General features: G+C 41.3%; 1 long non-coding RNA gene across 2 annotated transcripts in view; it reads left to right on the top strand.

Annotated features, from left to right (window-relative positions):
• Positions 1-10,285: 10,285 nt before the first annotated feature.
• Positions 10,286-24,540, top strand: part of LOC138735970 (uncharacterized) — a 30,264-nt gene continuing 16,009 nt past the window's right edge. Inside the window, exons 1-2 of one of the 2 annotated variants that reach the window (XR_011340053.1) lie at positions 10,286-10,373; positions 16,799-16,865. This is a non-coding gene — a long non-coding RNA (uncharacterized lncRNA). The remainder of the gene's footprint in view (positions 10,374-16,798; positions 16,866-24,540) is intronic. The other variant, XR_011340048.1, reaches the window with a different exon arrangement.

Here is a 24,540-nt window from a genome sequence, read left to right as displayed (position 1 = left end):
TAGAGAAGATAATAAACCATTGGAATACAAGGGTCAAAAAATATTTTTTTACCCAGACATAAGTTTTCAACTCTTAAAGAAGAGGAAGGAGTTAAATACAGCAAAAACGATCCATTAAAATGGTTATAAATTCATGTTAAGACATCCAGCTGTGCTTAAAATATTTATCCCGGGGGAGCAAAACAGACTGTTCTCGGATCCGGAGGAAGCACGAGAATTTGCAGAACACCTGCAGGACAGAAGGAGAGATGAACAGATGTAACAAGAATGAAGAACAGCGATAAAATACATATAAAGATGTAAAAATAATGTATATGTAAGAACTAAAGAATGGAAAGAGAAGGGAAGAAAAAAAGTAAGGGGGAAAAAAAGAGGGTGAGCTTTGTTATATGTGTAAAAAACAGTCTTTTCTGTGGGGGGTGGTTGGGTGGGAGAGAATAACCGTCACTGCAAAATCAGTTGAAACTTGCGGGCGGGTTTGCAAACCAAACAGAGAGGGGAGTTGTGGTTGCCTGGCAAGGGATAAGGGGCAACTCAGAGAGGGGGGGGGTCACATTTGTGGCTAAGGGAATATTGGATGTGGGGGTTGTTTTAAATGTATTGTCATACATTGAGTTTAAAAAGGGAAAGCTGAAAGATGAAAATGGGGAAAAGGGGGATGGTGGTGGTGAGGAAGTGGAATTTAGGTGTAAACAGGGTATGAGATGGCCATGTTGAATTATATGACTATAAATATTATTGGAATACATAACCAAATTAAACAGAAGAGGCTATTAAATTTACTGAAAAAAAGAAAAAAATAGACATAGCATTTGTGGAGGAAATACATCTAACTGAAGTGAAACATAATAAATGAAAGAGAGACTGGGTAGGACATGTAGCGGCGGCATCATATAATTCAAATGCCAGAGGTGTAGCTATATTAATTAATAAAAATGTTCCAATCAAAATAGAGGAGGAAATAATAGATCCAGCAGGGAGGTATGTAATGATAAAGTATCAGATATATTCAGAACTTTGGAATTTGCTCAATATATATGCACCTAATGAAGAGGATCAAAAGTTTATGCAATTTTTTTTTTGAAGATTGTAGATATATTGATAGGAGGGGATTTTAACCTTAATTTGGATCCAATGTTGGATAAAACTGGACAAAAGACTAGCAAAAAGAATAAAGTGGCCAAATTTATGGTTAAATCAATGCAGGAAATGAAACTTATGGATATTTGGAGGAGGCAGCACCCAAGGGAGAAGGAATACTTATTTTATTGGAGTAGTCAAAAAACATACTCAAGCATTGATATTTTTTTGTCGTCGGCCCATATTCAAGGGAGAGTTAGGAAAACTGAATATAAAGCTAGATTGCTATCTGATCATTCACCCCTGTTATTAGCAATAGAACTGGAGAACATCCCACCAAGAACATACAGATGGAGGTTAAACTCCATGCTACTTAAAAGGCAAGAATTTAGAGAGTTTATTGAACACCAAATTAAAATGTACTTTGAAATAAATATGGAATCAGTGGAAGACAAATTTATATTATGGGATGCAATGAAAGCTTTCTTTAGAGGGCAGATACTAAGTTATGTAACTAAGATGAAAAAGGACTACAATCGGGAATTATAACAATTTGAAAGGGAGATAGTAAGTACAGAAAAAGAACTAGCAACAAGGGATGATATAACAAAAAGAGCACTGGCGGACAAAAATATAAAATACGAAACATTACAAACGTATAAGGTGGAGAAGAACATAATGAAAATAAAGCAAAAGTATTATGAACTAGGAGAATAAACACACACAATATTAGCCTGGCAACTTAAAACAGAACAAACTAAAAGAACTGTATTGGCATTAAGGAAAAAGGACAAACAAATTAAATATAATCCAATGGAGATTAATGAGAACTTTAATGAATTTTATGAACAATTATACCAAACTGAGAATGAGGGGAAAGATGATAAAATAGAAGAGTTTTTAGATAAAATTGAACTGCCAAAATTGCAAGAAAAGGAACAAAATAAACTGATAAGACCATTTGAAATAGAGGAAGTACAGGACATATTAAAAAAGCTGCTGAACAATAAAACACCTGGAGAGGATGGATTCCCAATACAATTCTATAAAACATTTAAAGAGTTATTAATGCCTCCTCTCCTGGAAGTAATGAACCAGATAGAAGAAACACAAAACTTGCCAGATTCATGTAAGACAGCAACAATTACAGTAATACCAAAGATGGGGAAGGATCCACTAATACCAGCATCATATAGACCAATATTTCTACTTAATTCAGATTATAAGATAATAGCAAAATTATTAGCAAACAGATTGCCTGACTATGTACCAAAAATAGTAAAACAAGATCAAACTGGATTTATTATGAAAAGATGAACAGCGGACAATGTCTGTAAATTTATTAATCTAATTCATGCAGTTCAAGGAAATAAGATACCAACAGTGGCTGTTGCTTTAGATGCAGAAAAAGCCTTTGACAGGGTAGAATGGAATTATTTATTCAAAGTATTACAGAGGTTCAATCTACCAAAAAAAAAATTAATTGGATTAAACATTATATAATGGAGCACTGACGAAGGTAACAGTAAATGGTTATGTATTGAACCAATTTTAATTAAGTAGGTCAACTAGGCAGAGATGTCCATTATCTCCCTCACTGTTTGCTTTAGCAATAGAACCATTGGCAGAACTGATAAGAACAGAAAATAAAATAAAAGGGATAAAAATAAAGGAGAAGGAGTATAAAATCAGTTTATTTGCAGATGACATCATAGTATACTTAACAGAACCAGAAATATCAATAAAAAAACTACATAAGAAATTGAAGGAATATGGAGAAATATTGGAGTACAAGATCAACGCAAATAAAAGTGAAGTGATGCCAATGAGTAATGCGGATTATACAGAATTTTAAAAAGATTCACCATTTAAATGGCAAACACAAGCAATCCAATACCTAGGTATTAGGTTAGATAATAATTTAAGCCACTTGTACAAATTAAATTATCAGCCACTAATAAAGAAACTGCAGGAAGACTCCGAACATTGGAAAGAATTACTGCTAACGTTGATAGGGAGGGTAAATTGCATTAAAATGAATGTCTTCCCAAGGATACAATACTTATTTCAATCGTTACCAATTCCCTTAAAAGAGAAATTCTTTAATGAACTAAAGAGAATAATAAGGAAATTTTTATGGAAAGGGGAAAACCAAGGATAGCATTAGATAAATTAACAGAGATGTACAACCAAGGTGGTTTGCAGTTACCAAACTTTAAACATTATTATAGAGCAGCACAATTAAGGTATTTATCAGATTTTTATCAGACAAGGGGAAAACCAGATTGGACTAAGATAGAGCTAGATAAAATAGGGGAGAAGGTGCCGGAACATATACTTTATAAGTGGGATGAAAAGCTGGTACGATATAAAAGCTCACCAGTATTGCATAATTTACTCAATATATGGAAGAAGATTCACTTAGAAAGGAAAAAAAAACAAATTACCAACTACCAAAATTATTATTGATGCAAAATCAGCTAATCTTTTTTTTACAATAGATAACCTTTCCTTTAGAGAATGGGAGAGAAAAGGAATTAAAAGAATATAAAAGTGTTTTTTTGGGAAATAATTTATTAACATTTGAACAAATGAAGTACAAATATGGAATAACTCATGGTACAATGTTTGCATACCATCAACTGAAAGCCTACTTAAAGGATAAATTGGGAAACAGACTGAGATTACCAGAAGGAAGCAGCTTTGAACATGTGATTACAGAAACAATGATAATAAAAAGATTTATAATGAACATGTACATCAAGCTGCAAGAGAAGGAAAATAATGAAATAAGCTATAAACACAAACAAAAGTGGGAAAAAGATTCAAACATAAAGATAATAAATGAAACATGGGAAAAGTTATGTTCTGGAACTATGAAGAATAAAAGAAACACTAAGGTTACGCATGATGCAGTATAATTGGTTGCACAGATTATATATCACACCCCAAAAGTTAAAAAAATGGGATCCAACATTATCAGATAGATGTTTTTGCTGTAAGTAGAAAACTGGAACAGTACATGCAATTTGGGAAAGTGAAAAAGTTTTGGGAAGATCTAAATCAGGTATTAAATAAAATCACAAAAAAAATACCAAAATATCCAGAGATCTTTCTTCTAAGTAATATAAGAAGTAAAGAATTAGGCCTCAAACTGGATGAAGTGCAAAAAAGATTTATTATGATAGCCTGAGCTGTAGCAAAAAAATGTATAATGTCAACTTGGAAATCAGAAGAGAGCCTGAGAGTACAGCAATGGTACATGGAAATGAATAAATGTATTCCATTGGAAAAAATAACATATTTAAAAAATAAAGTCACATTATTTGAAAAAAAATTGGGAACCGTACATGGAACATAACAGAGAGGACATTTGCCTCGGACCTCCACCCCCTAAAATGATAAGAAGACAAAATGACTTGATCCAGTGTGTAAAAGTAGATGACACATTTTTCTTGTTAATTTTTCATTGTGTGATGACATTGTTCAATTGTTTTATTGTATTGTATATGCTGAATGTTTATTAGTTTTGGAGGGGGGAGGGGAGGTAGAGGGGAAAAAAGCAGAGAAAATGCCACTGTATATATTTAAGAGGGAAATGTTTGTATGTATTTTGGTTGATATGGTTCACAGTGTGAAAAATAAAAAAAATATTTAATAAAAAGATTTCCAGAAGCTATACCATGTTGGAATATAGGGGTTAATTAATCATAGAAAATATGTAGAATATATGGTTATGTACTATTCATTTTGTATACATGAATCCAGTACTATGTAACAATTTAATATTTATCTCATGGTGAAGGGAAAGAGTAATGTAAGTAAGGGGCTCCACAGTTGGCTGATTACAGTAGGTTTAGAATTGGCTGCTCCCAAAATACAAAAGAGAGAATGTGTATGAAACAATTTAGTAGGAAGTTAAGGCAAAAGGAGGTGTTGATTAGCACAGGAGACAATGGCCAGACAAGAACAAAGAGAATCCTGAAAGAGACTGTCAGAAACAAAGAGAATGGAATAACTCAGTAAGAAGGCAAAAGGAGGTGTTGAGTAGAACAGAAGAACATGGCCAAATGAGAACAAAGAAATAATTAGAAATATCTGGGGTGAATTGATTTCTGATCAAAACAACAGGATATTCTGGCCTTGAGGATTAAGATGGGAGCTCTACACCCCAGATATCTGCAGAGCAGGAAATTACTTGTGATAAATCTTATGCAAGAAATCTAGCAAAGAAAGCCAACTTTTGTTCTGTATGATAAGGTTGAGCTATATAAACTGTAGAGACTGGACAGTAGAGGTCAGTCTTGGGGAATAGCTCACTGTGCAGGTGACCTATGAACTAATGACTGAACCAGAGCTCTGTTAAGCTTTATTCTTGTGCTGTGTAATAAACTGATCGTTGAACCGAATACCTTCTCCTATCACTTCATTCAACGAGCACGCTGGACTCAGACGACACATAGACTAAATTGAGGGTAGGGTAAAGCCATAGTCTGACAACCATTAAGAAATATTAAAGCCAAAATGGTGGTAAAGGCTTCGAAAGATTTCTCACAATGTTTGGATTACCTAAAGAAATTCAGAGTGATCAGGGATCTAATTTTATGTCTGGATTGTTTCAACAATTAATTTATGAGTTGGGAATAAAACAGATCACTTCATCTGCACATCATCCTGAAACCCAGGGAGCTTTAGAAAGATTTCATTCAACTCTTAAAAATATGATGAGGATTTATTGATTGGAGAATGGGAAAGATTGGGATGAAGGTATTCATTTACTATTGTTTGCAGCAAGGGAGGCTGTGCAGGAGTCATTATGTTTCAGCCCTTTTGAAATTGTGTTTGGACATCAGGTTAGAGGACCTTTAATGTTGATAAAAGAACAGTGGGTGAATGAGGATGTGCAGTTGGACTTGCTGGATTATGTTTCTAAAGGATAGGCTACAAAAAGTGTGGATGTTAGCTCAAGAGAATTTAGAAATGGTTCAGGGTAAAATGAAGCATTTATTTGATAGGAAAGCTCAAGTCAGGAATTTTAAGGTAGGAAGTAAAGTTTTGATTTTGTTTCCAACACATGACAATCCTTTGAAAGCTAGATTTTCTGGTCCGTACACAGTTAAATCAAAATTGAATGATGTTAACTATGTTGTTAACACTCCAGATAGAAGGAATAAAACTCAAGTTTATCACATAAATATGTTGAAACCTTATTATGAGAATAATGGTAGTGGAGAACAATCTGTATCAGAGGTGTTGGCTGTTGACAGAGTGGAGGAAATGGTGGATCATGAGATTATGGAATCAAAATCTTGTGAGGGTAACCTTAAAGAAATTCAATGTTCATCAAAGAAACTATTCCACTATTGAAAAAGAACTATTGTCTATCCTGTTACCTCAGCAGAATTTTGATGTGTATTTCAGTACATCTCAAGAACCAATTGTGGTATTTACTGACCACAATCCTTTCGTGTTTTTGAATAAAATGAAGAACCAGAACAAAGATTGTTAAACTGGAGTTTGATATTACAAGAAGATCATCTGCAAATTATTCACATCAGAGGTTCAAATAATATAGCAGATTATCTGTCAAGATGTTAAAATTGATCATGTATAAAATGCTCTCAATATTGTAACTTTATTATAACATGTATATATTGTAAATTGTTAATTTTTTAGTGATTTTAAAGACAGTTTAGTTATTACTGAATTTTAACTCAGAGTTAAAATTCCTTTAAAGAAAGGGAGGTGTAATGATTATAATATTTTATGGAATTTGGTAAGATTTAGAGTAGGTTACATACATACACACATTTTAAAACATCTTATTTGAAAGGCTGAAGAAATATTGAAGATCTCTGGAGAATGTTATGCACCTTTCATGAGTAGGTGTTAATTGAACTGACTTCATAAAATGAATGACCGTTGTTTGGAACTGGAGCTAGGATAGTTAAAAGTATCTTTCTGCAGGGTGCTTACAGGAAGGGTTTTGTTTATCAAACAACAGCTTGAGCAGAAGAAAGAACTCCTGTTGTTTACTGAGGAAGGTGGGAGTTTTGCAAGTGAGTCACATGGGGCTTTCTGGAAGCCAGTTGGAGAGAGAGATAGACAGAGAGAAGAGAGGCCCTCTCAGCTTGTGTCTGTGTGAGACACAGTGCAAGCCAAGAAGAGCTGGTTGAAACTGATGAAAAGTTCGAAAAGCAGTGGATGGCTGGAAGTGCTATCTGTCTGATGTTTCTCTTGGAATAAGAGGAACAGAAGGTGCTCTGCCGTAACCTGAAAGAAAGAGGTTACCATCTGGAAAACCTTGATGGGGACAAGTTTCATCAGCGAGACATTGAGGTGACTAATGGTGGTACCTCAGTTGTGGAAATCCTGGAACAACAAATCTCTCTCTGCAAACCCTACAAGAACCTTCCTGAGTGGTAAACATTTACCTTTCGAGCACCAAAGCCTGGTGAACTTTATACATATTAAATTCTGTGCACAGTATAAGAATTGCCTGCATCCAGAGAACTTGGAAGAAGGAAAAGTGAGGTTGAACTGTGAACCAAAGAACTTTTCTTAAATTTACACATACATTACATACACGTGTGTTTAGAATTAGAAGGGGGTTAATTTGGGTTAATTAAATATAGTTATGTTAAAGTTTGATTCTATTTTATGTTTAAAATTGATTAAAAATAACTTTTGTTTTAAAAACCACTTGTCTTGGTGAATGTCTATTGCTGCGGGTTTTGGGGTTCTTTGGGCTCATAACAATACAAAGAAAACTTGTTAGTTGAAAGTAAGCTACTTTGTTTTAAGAAAGGAAGATGTAATGATAGTGATCATGTTTGCATGGCCACTAGCAAGACCTTGATTAGAGTTCCTGTTTGATTAGACTGGTTGCCAGCAGGGAGCTGACACACATTATGCAGATCTGTAATGGAGGCTTGTAGCCTCATGGCAAGCCTCATGGGGAAGGGGTGGGGGGTTCCAGTTCATGGAGGGAAGGGGACCTTGAAGTCCATACTTAGAAGTTTGAAGGGGGTGGTGGCTTTGATCAGGTGAGCTTTCTCCGGCTGGTAGAAGTGTAGCTTGCACTCCGTACAGACCGGGCAGCTGTGGGTCAGCTCCCTGATGCCCCCAATCAAGTGGGAGGTTGCAGGCTCTCACAAAGTGATCGAGCTGGTGACCCCAGGGTGGCAGAAGCTGTTGTAAAAGCCTTGGAGGGGATCTTCTTACATGCTGTGCAGGTAAACCCAGGATGGGGCATTGGGAGGCTCATTGAGCTTCCTGGGCCGGTACAAGATCTCATAGTTAGAGGTGAACAGTTGAATTCTGCACCTCAGGATCTTGTTATTCTTAATTTTTCCTCACTGTTTGTTGATAAACATAAATGTGACTGCATGTTAGTCAGTCAGCAGGGTGAAGTTTGCCAGCTAGGTTACGCCTCTAGTGGCGCACAGCTTCCACTATAGCCTGGGCATCTTACTCAGCAGCTGAGTGTCAGAGTTCAGAGCCATCTGGTTGAGCATGGCAGCCAAGGCAAAGTCAGACACATCGTGCTCCACCTGGAATGGGATGGATTCATCTATGGGTGCATCGCCGCCTTGGCAATGTTGCCTTTGATGTGTGTGAAGGCCGCTTGGGCTTCTGCCAATGGGGAAAAAGTAGTTGTTTTTACCAGTGCGGGCTTTGTCGGCATAATTTAGGACCCATTGAGCATTGTATGAAAAGAATCTAGGCATCTTTTCAGGGCTTTGAGGTTTTGGGGGAGTGGGAGCTTCAGCAGGGGCTACATTTGCTTAGGGCAGTGTCCTAAGAACACTTTTAAGTTGGCACTGAAAGTGAGTTGTGGCATCACAAGCAATTTAAAATTCTTGTACTTCATGCAACCCACGGTTAGTGTTACTGTTCAGCTCCCTCAGGTTTCAGTTTAATGGGATTTGGAGGCTAATGAGATTTTACACTGGACTGTGGTCACTGTGAGGGAGCAGTGCTCTACAGTACCTGGGTGTATGAAGCTTTCAGTGCTTCCCATGTTGAACAAGTAGTTTGTTATACGGCCATTTACCTCAATGTCCATGGTGGACCTTGCTAATTGATATGGGCTGCTCTGATCCAGTACGATGGATACCAGTGTCAGTTCATTGTCTGACTCACTGCTACTGTATGTGCTCATCGGCAACCTCCAAGATGTCCGCCTCGAAGATAGCTGCCCCCTCGATGTCCACCTTGAAGATAGTTCGCACACGGTCGCCACCAGAAGTGAATTCACTGTCGTGCTCAGGCCCCCATCACGCTATTTCCCATGACTGGAAATGGGGCTGGAAGTGATGGTCACTGTTCACACGCGGCGCTGCAAGGGGAATAGCTAGACCTACATAGACTTGTGTAGTGTCCTTTTCTTCCACAGTTGGGGCAGGTTACACTTCTGACAGGGCAGTTCTTCCACAGGTGTTTCGTCTGGCTGCAATAATAGCACTTAAGGTGCTGTCGATGGCAGCCCAAGATGGTGGTACCTGAACTCCCCACGTGGTGGCCCCGCAGCTGATGGAGTAAGCCTCCGCATTCTGTTGGGCCTTCTCTAGTGCCCTGGTGAGATTGGCCACATCCTGCTGGGTACGATCACCCTTCTCCAAGCGTCTTTATCTGATATGATCAGACCCAAGCCCAGCCACGCAAGGGTCCCTGATCAGTTCCTCCTGGTAGACGGCTGCCATGATGCTGGTGCAACCACAAGCTTTCCCCAACTCCTCCAATGCTCAAATGTATTAGCCAACAGACTCACCAGGTGCTTGTTGATGGCTGCCCAGAAACTACCTGGCCCTGGTACTGCTTTTGCAGGAACCCCATAGCAGCTGAGTAAGTATCACAATCTCAATTCATCTGGAAAAGGCGGTGGCTGACTTGTACAACCAGCAGGTGTCTCTTATCTTCCTCTTCCTGAATGTAAGTTTATAGTAAGTTTGTAGCACTATCAATTAGACTCGACAGACCAGAAGTCAAGATTAACAGGCTTTAATCACTATAAACTTAATCATATCTTACATGCTCTTGGCCTGATTCCAAGACAGTACTGAGGGAGAGGATTGAGTGATACTGCCTTTATTAAGAATCCTGGAGGGAGAGGAGTTACAGTTTCAGGAGTGGGCCAATCAGAACAATGACTGTAATACAATGTTCCACCACATTATTACTCAGTCACTGTGTTCCAAGCAGCACTCATGACTCTTCGATCAGTTCTAGAAGACCTTAGGCCTAACCTTTGCCTGGTTGGCAGAAGGTTCCTTCTCCCTGTTTGGATGAGGGTATGATTGGAGGGAGGACATACAAACTGTTCAAAGCACCATGGTAGAGGGGTCATTCCTGTGTTGGGTTGCTGGGGGGAGGGGGGGTAGTGAAGAGAGAAATTAATTCAGGTATGCGCTGCTAACGCCAACAACATGTGCTATGAAATTGGATGTTACGTGATGTGGATGTTGTGTGAACTATACACTTAACAAAGCTATATGGGATACTGTAGTATATCTGTAAACTTTTTATTTGTAAGTAGGGATCAGTGTGAGGACTGACATGGGGCTGTGGGGAGAGAGCAGGGCAGTGGGATTGGTATGGGGACTGACATGGGGCTGTGGGAAGAGAGCGGGGCAATGTGATCACTGTGGGGACCAACATGAGTCTGTGGGGGAAAAAGGGAAACAGTGGGATCAGTGTGGGGACAGACACGGAGCTGTGGGGCCCAACACAGGGCTGTGGGGAAAGAACAGGGCAGGGGCATCAGTGTAGGGAGCGACAGGGGGCTATAGGGAGAGAGCAGGGCAGTGGAATCAGTGTGGGGACGGACATGGGGCTGTGGGGAGAGAGCGGAACAGTCGAATCAGTTTGGGTATACAGTATAAAATTTCCTATAGCCAGTGATCACTTTTTCTAAATTGCTGTGGACTTGCTTGAGGTAACTGAATAATTATGGGGTCACAGACGTATATGTGGTTGGACATTGCCCGAACAGGCATTAAGCAGTGCATAAATGTATAGTCATAGGTAATAGCATAGTTAGGACAACAGATATGATAAATTTTTAATTTAGACATACTGCCTATTTGGCCCATGAACCCATGCCAGCCGGTTACACCCAATTGATCTACAACCCTGGTACATTTTTGAACGATGGGAGGAAACCAGAGCTCCTGAAGGAAATCCACGTAGACATGGGGAGAATGTACAAACTGATATCAAACAGCGCTGGATTCAAACCCCAGTCGCTAGCACTGTAACAGCGTTGTGCAAACTGCTGCGCTATCCTTGCTGTCCCTGCAGCAAAGACAGAGTACGGAATGTGTGTTGCATGCACAGTGCCAGGGTTATGGATTTCTTTTCTGGGCTTGTGGAGAATGCAGAATGGAAAGAGGAGGATCCAGTTGTGATAGAGCAAATGAGACTAACAACGTAGGTAAGATGAGGAAGAAGCTTCCTCTGAGGGATTATGAGCACCTTGGGGCAAGAAAAACAGAACCACACGGGTAATAATCATTAAATTATTACTGAAAACTTGTGCAAAGTGGCAGAGAGTTAATAAGATAAATGCATTGGCTTATTGAGTAGTGTGGTCAGAAGTGAATTGCAATTCTGGAGCGATGACACCTGTACCGGGGAGAAAAAAGAGAGCAGTTCAATCACAAAAAGTTTTATCCGATCCACACTGGGATAAAGCATAAATAAGGCTACATACTGGCTTTAAACTAATTAGAAATGCAAGTGCTGGGAGGAATCAGGTGGTGGGATGTTTAATAAATGATGAAGAAATGTGAAAACAGTGGAATGGACAAGCCCTATTTCTCTAGCCTGAGAAAACTGTCCTAAATGACTGCGTGAAGTCAGTAGATTGCTCTGTACTCAAGAACTCAGCAGCCAGCTGTATCGAATGCACCATTGCCGTCACTGATTTAATCAGCAAATATGTGGAGAACAAGTACAGCATTGAAAAAGGGAAAAGGCCTTTCATCCACAATGTCTGCATTGACCATAATGCCAAGCGGACTGATCCCATCTGTTTGTCCATGGTCCATATCCCTATAGAGGAGATTTACCAGGACATTACCAGAAATGGAACACGTCAGTTGCCAGGAAAGACTAGTTATGCTGTGTTGGCTTGCTTTGGAGCGATGGTGGTAGATGGGCAGCTAAATTGATGTATTCCAAATTATGAAGCATATAGATAAGGAGAAAGGCAGGAACTTACCCCTCTATGTAGGTGTCTATAAGCAGAAGGTATAGGTTTAAAACAAAGGATGAGAGCTATTTTGAGGATTTGAGATTTTCACCAAGAACGTGTTTGACAACTAGAACATATTGTCAGAGTGGATGGTGCAGGTACTCTCACAATATGTGAGAAATTTTTGGGTGACTACCCAAAATGCCATGGCTTAAAAGCTATGGAAAATTCTTGGAAAGTAGCATTAGCATTTATAGATAATACCTGGCATGGACAAGGTGGGCTGAAGGGCCCGTTTTTGTTCTGTATAAGTCTATATAGAAAGTTCTCTGCACTTCAAGCTATGTACTCGAGTCATTGCCAAAGTATATAATAGACCAGAACAAAAACATTGTAAGCAGTAGAAAAACCATTGATAGCTGATTCTTCCCAGAGGGGATATGAAAAATTATTGGCTAATAGGTGAAATCAGCACATTTAACATTTTTCAAGGTTACACACTCAATATCATACTTAGTTGTAGAGATGTTATAGCAACATAACCCATAAATAACTTGACCATTTTAGGGAAGAATAATTAATTGATCCTCCCTCTTTGCTTCCAAACTGCTTAATTAATGGAATTTATCTTTTGGCACTTGTTTAATGTTTTCAATGATCAATTGAAGCCATAAGTTCTCATATAATTCACAAATTTTCACCACAAATGGCCTTTCAGCCCAATGGGACTCATAGTAATGCCATCAGTCAGATTCCCCCACTTATTTCCACCTAACAGATTAATGCCCCAAATTCTACTTCCACCCATACACACGAGGGGCTGTTTATTGGAGCACACCTTTTGAATGTGGGAGGAAACTGGAGCACCCAGAAAAAAACATGAGGCAATCATGTGAATGTCCAAACTCTACGCAGCCTGCACCCAAGTTTGAGAATGGACCAAAGTCACTGGAGCTGGGAGAAAGTATATGTCTGAATTAGTCATTTTTTTGTGAAGTTGGGTGCTCAGATTTGGTTCAACTTCTGCTTTAGAAGATAAGAAATAACCTGATGTCTGTCCTTAAATCCATCCAACAAAATAAGGTGAAGGCAGTTTTAACATTGATATTTGATAGTATATTCTCATCATTTCTCAGATTACAAACCAGGTAAGGGTCAGACCTGCCAATAATCAAGTTTCTCTTTTTCATTTTTTCCCATTTCAATGCAATCTACGCATGAACATTCTTTTTGCTAATCTCTCACTCTTTGAGCCACTTTCATAATAATATCCTATGTGTCATTAGGAGCCCAGATACTGTAATACCTCTGTTACAACCCAGCAGCAATAGATATTCACTAAGACAAATACTTGAACAAAATTTGCTTTTAATTATCTTAAAACATGAAAACAGAATCACACTTTAACTTATCACTATTGAATTAACTAACCTAACTTAACTCCCTTCTAATTCTAAGCGCACGTGTATGTAATGTGTGTGTAAGTTCAGAAAAGTTCTTTGATTCACATTCCAATCTCACTTCTCATTCCTCCAAGTTTACTGGTTGCAGGAAATTCTTATATTGTGCACAGAATTTAACATTTATGAAGTTCACCAAGCTTCGGTGCTTGAAAGATAAATGGTTACCACTCAAGCAGCTCAAATATGTCAGTTTTCAGAAAGAGATTTGTTGTTCGCTGGATACCCACAACTGATTCCTTGTAACCAGTCACGTCAGTGTCTTGCCAAAGAAACTTGCCCCATCAGGGTTTTCCAGATGATAGCCTCTTTCTTTTAGGTCACCACAGAGTTCCTTTTTGTTTCTCTTATTTCAAGTGAAACATCATGCTGCCAGTCCTCTTGCATGAATTACAAGGGCTTTGACCAGGCTGAACTAAACATTCACAACCCGTCTTCCAATGGGGGTTTTCCACAAGTTTTCCAGCTTGTCCTGTTCCAGTCCCAGCTGTTGCTGCTGACTGTAAAACTGCAAACTGATCTTTCTCAGAGAAAAGCCCGTTTAACTCCCTCTGTGCTTACAAAAACCACATGACCCTCTTAGAATAGCAAGCAGCACTCCCAGACAATCGATGGCCTCGAACCTACTCCTCTGATTTCTTTCCTCTGTGGCCTTTCAAAACAATAATCCATTAATGAAGTCTCTTGGGCACTCTCCAAAGCTTTTGCAAAGGCTCTTGGAGCCAGGCTGTCTAGCATGAGTAGAGCTCCAATATTTTATATGAGATCTGTTTTGAAGTGTTTGTATGTGACCTACATTAAAAAACCTGCCCTAATTTATCTCCCCAATACATATCTATAATCTGTCACACTCACTACTTTATTAAACATTTTCAAACATCAAATGGCTGATGATCAGTAAAGTTGTTGCCTGAGATTTTCAATGCAATTTATAAGAGTTTGTTCAAGGAGACGTCATATTATAAATGAAGAAACAGCAGCATAGAATGGGCCTCAATTCCAATAATTGAACAGAGGGTTTATACAAGGATAGGCATTCCTTCTGGGTTTTTTCCCCCCAGTGTTTCAAGGGAGTATCATTAATTTTGATATTAAATTTCTCAAACACATGCAATAGTAATTAACAAGGAAGTGATTAATTTAGAAATGTATTAAAGAGCTTATAAATATTAAATGTGAGAAGTGCTGTCTTAAATACACGATGGATGTGAGAGAGAGAGAGAGAGAGAGAGAGAGAGAGACAGAGACACATAATCACAGACAGACAGACCATTTGTCTTCCTGTGTGGAAGGTGTTCAGTGATCCATGATTCAGGGCCATTGGTCAAAAGTAAACAACAGAAATCAATCTAATAGTCTAAATCTCAAATTATTAGAAAAAAAACTATGCAAATATTGTATCACCGTGGCACATGGCATCATCTTCAATTTCCAGCCTCATCCCAAAGGCATGTGGTTGTTAGGTTAATTGGCTGCAATGCATTCCTCTAGTCCTGCCTTCCCCATTGGTATTTAAAGCATTTTTTGTACTAGCTTGGAACAAAAACATGGCAATTTCCCAGTCTATCTCTGTTTGCCTCCTGCACTCTCTCAGAGCAAGTCCCATGTTGTGACCTTCTTCCTAAGATAGTAGAGTTGGATTTTGGCAGGGGGGGGGGTCCATGTGACCTCTCCATTTGGAACCTGGTGGGAATGTGGATTGTGCAGGATCACATGACCTCTCCATTGGAACCTGGTGGGAAATCACCACCTGCCAATCAAGGTTGGACTCTGCCCACCCATTGGTGCACACCATTAACCCCTTTAATCACCGAGTAATTGCCTGGGCCAGACTCTCCAGCCTACTGCATTATAAAGTCCACCATGTGGAGTAGCTCTTCCTCTTTTGCTCTTCAGTGCTGAGATGATTACTGCCCCACTCCTGGTCATGAGCAACAGCTGGAAAAGTTTACAAAGAGAGCCCACAGTCTCTTATTTCTACGATTTGTTTGCCACATTCTGTGCCTAGCAGTTAACTGCTGTTGGAGAGTGAATAGCCAAGCAAGTTGCTAACTAGCAGTCCCATTGTACCCTCTCACAGAATATGCAAGGTACTCATAACCTGTGCCTGCCTATGTGAATTGCTTCCTTACAACATGTCCCACCGTGTGAGTAAAGTTGCTAATGTTGTGCATTTCATGTCAGACGTGTGAGGAAGATGATAATGCCAGGGGTGGGGGACAGTAAACAATGCAAGATATTGCCTCACTGCAGTGGAGTAAATGATTGTGATACAATTTCACTGATTCCATAGCTGCCACGTTAATCTGGCAATGACTGAGGATACTGTCCAAGGTTAAATTGATTCCCACTTTAGGATTCTTTTTCTGATTGCTTTGGTCATGCAATACTTACAAAGGCAACCTTAAAGGTAGGATATCACATTAGAAGCTGAAGAATGTGAGCCAACCTGCATAGTGAAAGATAACATCTGTCGATGCTCCCAGTTCTGTAGGAGCCGTCTTTTTTTATTGTTTGAAAGTGATTGCTTGTGCAGGTTAGCATGACATGACAACAGTTATATTGCTTTGCACAGATCTGGTCACCCAGCTATATCATAGAGCTAGAAAGGCAGGCTGAAAAGATTCACAAGGCTGTTGCTGGGAATGATCAATTTGAATTATAACGAGAGGCTTGATGGATTTGAGCTTTTCTCCCTCGAGTGTATGAGGCTGAGGGAGTGACCTTGCAGAGGTTTCTAAAATCTTGATGAGCATAGAAAAGGTAAATAGTCATAGCTTGTTTCCAGGTGTAAGGGAACCTAAAACTAGAAGGCATCGTTTCAGACGACAGGACAAAGGTTTAAAAGGGAACCAAGGGGTATCTTTCACCCCCCCCCCCCCCCCCCCCCACACACACACACACACACACACACACACACACACACACACACACACACACACACACACACACACACACACACACACACACACACACACACACACACACACCTGAGGTTGGTGGATATCTGGATTGAGATGCTAGAGGTAAGATAATTGCAACTTTTAAAATATATTTTTAGACAGGTACATCAACAGGAAGAGTTTAGAAGGATATGAAATGAACATAGACAAATTGGACTAAATTTGGTAAGACTACTTGATTGATGTGAAAAGATTGGGCCAAAAGGCCTGTTTCTGTGTTGTATAACTCCATTACTATGACCCTAACAGCATGAATGAATGTGATATCTGTTGTTGTTTTAGTTCTAACCTGTTGCGTACCTTTAAATGGTTGCTAGATGCAATGACCTTGAGTTTCTTGAGGATTTTCTCATGCTAATGTGGTCATATTTGTTAGAGATGTCAATTCCTCTAAGTACCACTCTATTAATTGCATGCTAATCTAGTCATAAATTGCAACATACATTAATCTTAGCCTACATTGATGAATAACTGCCATTGATATTCTTTGGCTTGGCTTCGCGGACGAAGATTTATGGATGGGTAATGTCCACGTCAGCTGTAGACTTGTTTGTGGCTGACAAGTCCGATGCGGGACAGGCAGACACGGTTGCAGTGGTTGCAAGGGAAAATTGGTGGGTTGGGGTTAGGTGTTGGGTTTTTCCTCCTTTGTCTTTTGACAGTGAGGTGGGCTCTGCGGTCTTCTTCAAAGGAGGTTGCTGCCCACCGAGCTGTAAGGTGCCAAGATGCATGGTTGGAGGCGATATCAGCCCACTGGTGGTGGTCAATGTGGCAGGCACCAAGAGATTTCTTTAAGTAGTCCTTCCACCTCTTCTTTGGTGCACCTCTGTCTCGGTGGCCAGTGGAGAGCTCGCCATAGAACACGATCTTGGGAAGGCGATGGTCCTCCATTCTGGAGACGTGACCTACCCAGCGCAGTTTAATCTTCAGCAGCGTGGATTCGATGCTGTCGGCCTCTGCCATCTCGAGTACTTCGATGTTGGAGATAAAGTCGCTCCAATGAATGTTAAGGATGGAGCGGAGACAACACTGGTGGAAGCGTTCTAGGAGCCGTAGGCGATGCCGGTAGAGGACCCATGATTCGGAGCCGAACAGGAGTGTGGGTATGACAACGGCACTGTATACGCTAACCTTTGTGAGGTTTTTCAGTTGGTTGTTTTTCCAGACTCTTTTGTGTAGTCTTCCAAAGGCGCTATTTGCCTTGGCGAGTCTGTTGTCTATCTCATTGTCGATCCTTGCATCTGATGAAATGGTGCAGCCGAGATAGGTAAACTGGTTGATCGTTTTGGGTTTTGTGTGCCCGATGGAGATGTGGGGGGGCTGGTAGTCATGGTGGGGAGCTGGCTGATGGAGGACCTCAGTTTTCTTCAGGCTGACTTCCAGGCCAAACATTTTGGCAGTTTCCGCAAAAATGACATCAAGCGCTGAAGAGCTGGCTCTGAATGTGCAACTAAAGCGGCATCGTCTGCAAAGAGTAGTTATAGCTAAAAGCATTCAAGCTTATAAACTTATCAATTTATAAACTTATGCTATTAACCTCTACCCAACTCTGAAATTCACTTGGACGGTTTTTGACAACTCTCTCTCTTCTTTGAGATCTATCTGGTCTCCATCTCCAGAGGCAAGCTTATATCCTGACTGACTACAAGCCCACTGAACCACAACTACCTTGACTGTCCCTTCCCACCCTGTTTCCAGTAAGGGTGCCATTCCTTCTCCCAATTTCTCTACTACATCTACTCTTAAGGTGAGGCCTTCAATACCAGAACATCTGAAATGTCCTCCTATTTTAATCAATGCAGCTTCACCTCTGCTGTGGTCAACAGAGGCATTTCCACCATCTCTCAAAGTTTCACTTGTATTCCTTCCCCACTCCTCTTTCCAAACAGAACAGGGATAGTGGTCCCTTTATCCACACCTTTCACCCTGCATCCAGCATATTATCCACCATTTCCATCAGCTGCAACTAGTCTCCACTACTCATCACATCAACCCTCCCCACCCCTTCTGACATCCACAGGGATTGCTCCCTCTGTTATTCTCTTGTCCACTCATCCCTCCCCACCCACCTCTCTGTGATCCCCTGATATCTCCCCTCTGCAACCACAGGAGGTACAATACTTGCTCTTACACAACCTACCTCACAACCATCCAGGGACCTAATCAATCCTTCCAGGTGAGGCAAAGATTCACATGCACCTCCTATTAAGTCATCTACTGCATTCAGTGCTTCTGATGTGACCTCCTTTACATTGGTGAGACCAAGTGCAGACTTGGGAATCAGTTCACAATGCATCCATGTTCTGTCTCCAAAGGCCATCCTGACCTCTCAGTTGCATCTCATTCTAACACCTCTTTCCATTCCCTCACCGACCCCTGTGACCTGGGCCAGCTACACTGTAAGAGTGAGGCCCAAAGCAAATTAAAGTATCGGCTCATATTCTTCCTGAGCAGTGTGCAGCCCAATGCTATGAGTGTTGAAGTTTCTATTTTCAGGTGATGAGGCCTTTTCTCTTCTTCTGGACCTCCTGTTCTCTTTCCCTCCATCTCCCTTTTTCTTCATTTCCATTGCACTCCTATCCTCTGTTAATTATTCTCTATACATGGCTCTACATAATATTGAATATAATCTGTTGGTCTGTTCACAGTGGAATTTATCTCAGTATATTCAGTATTTTTTGAGATAACCTTAAATATAAGTGAAACACAAATTTCTGCTGATGCTGTGATTGCAGTAAAAATGTATAAATGCTGGAACAGCTCATCAGGTCTTGCACCATCCATAGGGGGTAAAGATATAAAACCGAGGTTTCTGGTCTGAGCACTTCTTCAATGCATGAGCAAAAAGCAGGCCCTGCAGGCGCTGCTGGGGATGTTAGAAAGGACTAGCTATTAATATCCTTGCCACTGCTGCATATCTGGGAGAGTAAAGAGCGAAGACATACTTTTAATCTTGTATAAAGTCTCCATCACCCAGAGCCAGGTCATGACACACAATGAGATGCTTGTCCACTGTGACTAAAGGCCTGTAGATCAGTGACTCAATCTCAGCCTCTCGAGTTAGTTACGGCACGTCAATTTCATTCACAATTTTTTTGTTTTCATTCCTAATAATGGACCAACTCCTGAAACCCAACAAGTTGGAGATCGATCCATAGTAGGCTGATGCCTCAGACACCTTCGAACTCTGGCTAGACTGTTTCGTGGTCTTCCTACAAAACTCAGCCAGAATCGTGGCTACCAACACTAACAGAATACGGGGAGAAAGTTAACATAGTATTCGCCAGACATATGCTGGCCATCCGCAGACAGCAACTGGGCGAATCAGGTAACGAATTCCTGCGAGGACCTCACCAGGTCCATGATGGACATCTTCATCAACAACCAAAAAAAAAAAAAACAAAAAACAAAAAAAAAAAACACCAAGTAACTAAATTCCTTTTGATCGAGGGAGAACCGAGAGCTTTATTCATCCAGACACTGTCCAATGTTACCCCCTTGAGGCTAAACTGGTTGCCTCCATCATTGCCCTAGCCTAAAAGTATGACTCTGCAGAAATTCATAGCTGCACTACGGTGTTGCTAACCATGCAGAACACGACATGTAGAGACTTAAAGCTCCTTATTATGCCGCAGCTCTGTGCACTGGTACTGTTGGAGCTAGACTTCCAGTGCCATTTAGAGTGTCAATAAGCAATGCGATGGCCCTCTCCCACCCCTCATAGTCAGCAACTTGCAGTTCCTTAACTGCCCGCTTTGTTCTCCCCCCCCCACCCTCGCTGGCCCAACCAATGCATGGTCTCTCTACCCTCCACATCAACCCCCGTCACTCTTTGCCAATCTTACCCCCAACTGTAAGCCAGTCGCTACAAAAAGCAGGTGATACAGTGAGGAGGACAGGGTGTTTATAAAGGCGAAGGTATGATGACTCCTGGATGAGGGGATTATCAAGGCCAGCACCAGCCCCTGGAGAGGTGTGTGTCAGGGCCTTGGGCACAAGACTTCCTGATTGCATTGGAAGTTTGGACCTGGAGCTTGGATTCCCAATGGATTCAAGAGGAGTATGTGTGGCTGTCGAGGCTGTGGGAGTGCTGGAGGTGAATCCACAGACACTCAGTGACATTGAAGGAATTCTCTTCGCTTCTCTTTCTCTTATCACTCTAAACTGTACTTGTTATTGATGGTGTGGTGTGTGGCCAATTGGGTCTTTCTTAAATACATTTTTCTCTTGGTCGGTAACTAGCTGTTTATTCAGATTGTGGCAAACTGTTCCTTTAAATGAAAAAATCTGAATGATTCATTGGATCCTTTAAGGACATACCAGTGCGGTCTTTTACATGTGGGAAATCAACACTCTATCAAACCTTACTAACCTAGCTGCCACTTTCGCCTCACCAAAGTGGCCACTCCTCTATGGCGGGTGGGGAGGGGTAGATGTGACTGGTAGTGGGCTTAATGAAATTCCATCTGCCAATGCTCCAGGCAACATTATAATTGATTGATAACCTGCTCTCATCTGAGATAACCTTCCTTGCTCTCACATTGCACCAACTTCTGTGACGTGCAAATTTATTAATCATGGGTCTTCTGTTCAAATCGTTGATTATTTATCACAAACACCAATGTTCCCAGCACTAATCCCTGCAGTGCACCACCAGTCACAGACTTCCCATCAGAAAAACATCCTGCCAACTTCACTCTCTGCCTCCCATCACCAAGCAAATTAGCCTAACCCTTTTTAGCTTGACAGTTTATTGTTTATAGTTTTATTTATTTGTCACATTCCTGGTACAGTGAGAACATAGAACAGTACAGCACAGACCCTTTGGCACTCAATGTTATGCCGACCCATATATCCTTCCTAAAAAAAAGTACTAAACCCTCCCTACCCCATAACCCTTTATTTTTCTTTCATCCATATGTCTGAATCTCTTAAATGTCCCCAATGTTTCAGCTTCCGCCACCTTCCCCAGTAAGACATTCCAAGCACCATACAACTTTCTGTCTCCCCTAAACTTCCCTCCCTTAACTTTGTACATATTTCCTCTGGTGTTTGTTGATCTTGTCCTAGGAAACAGGTGCTGGCTCTCCACCCTATTTATGCCTCTCAATCTTGTAGGCCTCTTGTAGAAGGGTTCTTCTGCTAGCAGTTGTACAGGTTATCTCTAATATTCATACAGCTGTATAAAGAGCACAATTTATGGAGTACAGAGTTACAATGAAAAGAAAGATTAATTAGTTCCAAGCATGAGCAGCATGTAGTGGGGTTCATCCAGGAGCCTGATGTGTGTGGAGAAGAAAGTATCTTTAAACGTGTTGGTGAGTGATTTCACATTCTAGACCCTTCTCACCAGTGGGAGGAGAGAGAAAAGAGCGTTTCTGGGGATGGAGATGTGATGGGTCCTTCACTATATTTGTTGTCTTTCCTGGGCAGTAGGAGATGTAGATGGAGATTGTGGAGGGGAGGGATGATTTTATTACCTTCTGAGTTGCATTCATTATCTTCTGTAGTTTCCTCTGATCTTGAGAAAATCATCTTGTGATGCATCCAGCAACTATGCTTTCGATTCAGTTTGGAGGAGAGACAGGATAGGCTGGGTTTCTTTTCCTTGAAACAATGGGTCTGAAGAAGGGCCTGTTACAGGCATAGATAAGGTTGATAGAGAAAAATCTGGACCACATAATGGAGATATACAAAACTAGAGGGAAGAAGCTTTCACAGCAAGAAAAGATTTTGAAGGGATCTGAGGGATTTTTGTTCATTTAGACTGGAAAATGTTGCCTGAGAGAGTGGCAAGGGCAAGTGCTCTTACACATTTTTATAGTATTTGGATGAGCATTTGTGTCACAAATGCACAGATGGCTATGGACCCAATGCTGCTAAGTGGTTTTAATGCAAATTCAGTATGTGTTTGTTGGCTAGAATAACATGGGTGGGCATGGGGTCCATTTCTATGCTGTATGTCTCTGAATGCTATTAAATGAAGGCCATCAGGTCAAGGAAACCTGTTGATTTCCACCAAAGACTCCACCTCTCCCAACTCAAGTTGATGTTATTGATGCATCCATTCAGGACAATACAGCTGGGCATGACTGTTGTGGAGACCAGTCTCACTGTCACATTGAAGGGATCTTCTATTTTGCTGGATAGCATGATGACTATGCTAAAGTTTGCACATTCTGAGCAAATATTGCATGTCAAAAGTGGCTATATTGAAGTATATTGTGCCAGGTGTTCTGTATAAAAAGCTGTCAGGGAAGTAAAGCTGAAACACAGGATTATGACCATAATGAATGCTAAAGCATTAATGACAAGATTCCATTAGGAATGGATTAGATGTCGTGATACCACCACTACTATAGTTGCACTCCTACCAGCCTACTGCAGGGGACAACCACTGTAGCTGCAGGTAGGCAACCTGGGAGGCTGGCCCCATTATGCTGACTGTCCATCACCGGCCCATATAAAGACTCGAGCCGGCCCCTTCCTAAACCAGTCAGGCACTGTGGAACCAGAGGCTATACAGACCTGGTATTCTGCTTTAAGCTGATTAAAGCCTGTAGTATAGTTTTATCGAGTTTTGTGTTTGTTTGCTGCACCACAATTCAATCAGCTTAAAATTTTGAGGACCATGGAGAGATTCTTCACCTTTGAGAGGCTGGACATAAAATCTCAGCACCCGGACGCTCCAGCATACTTTGAGATCTGGAATCATGCGATCGAGGCAATCATCCACACTGAAGTGGAGGTCATCAATATGAACCAGAAAAAGCTCACAGTCTTATGCACCAAGCTGGGCCCCCGTGGTTTCTGGGCCATCAGAGACAGCACAGACTTTGAACCTGCAATGGCCACCCTGGAAGGTATGTACTGGCCCTTGACAAATATACTCTATGCCCAGTATCTGCTCAGCATCAGAGTAGATCAGCCAGGTGAGACGGCCGGCGCTTACCTGGGGGCTCTGCGAGAGCTCGCATGCCCATGCACCATTGAAGCTGATGTGACTGCTGGGGAAGTGGAGCGACTCGTTTGAGATACATGCATGCGAGGCCTGTGGTCAAGGAGAACAATGCCTCCCTCATCAGGATCATGGAAGTGGTCTGCTCTCGAGAAGATCCAGCTCATTATGTAGAGGCCTTTGATGCTCACCTCCCCCACTCACCGGCCTGGCCAATGCTGACAATAGCAGCAGTCGCCGAAGGGCCGCACAAGGAAGACATGATCGCCACTGCTGTAAGTACTCTTGGTCCCTGTGTGGGTAAGAATTACCCCACGAAGAACTCGCTCTGCTCTGATGTGGCGAAAAAAGGCAACTTCACTAAGGTGGGCCTCTCCAACTTACCGGGAATGCTGCGACCCTCCGCGACCAGCCCAGCACACATATGAGTGCCAGGCAACACCATTACCCTGCCCATCACTTCTACCCTCACCGATGTCACTTCCAGCCCGCCCGTTGAACCACACTACTGCCTTGTGCTCACCACAGGCACCACCATACTTTGAAACCCAACTTCCATCTGCACTGATGATGTCACTTCCGGCTGAGCCGACATTGCGTGCATCCCCTGAGCGCTGCCATCATGGACCAGCCAACCCCCAACCGCACCAACCCGAGCTACACTGGCATGCCAACCAGACGTTGTGGTCAACAAGTGTGCACACAGGACCACTCACTCGTCACACCCCATGCTCCAAAGGCCAGCCACCAACTGCTGCTCACCACATCCATCGTGGAACAGCGACGGAGGCTGTCCTAGCATCCACCATGCTGACGAAGGTCATTGCCCATGGACTCAAGCGCTCAGTGATGGACATAGCAAAATACTTGTTTGATAGCAGT

Source organism: Narcine bancroftii, chromosome 1 (genome assembly GCF_036971445.1).
Source record: "Narcine bancroftii isolate sNarBan1 chromosome 1, sNarBan1.hap1, whole genome shotgun sequence".
Classification (NCBI taxonomy): domain Eukaryota; kingdom Metazoa; phylum Chordata; class Chondrichthyes; order Torpediniformes; family Narcinidae; genus Narcine; species Narcine bancroftii.
The sequence above is the reverse complement of the archived record's forward strand: the minus strand, read 5'-3'. Positions and strand labels throughout refer to the sequence as shown.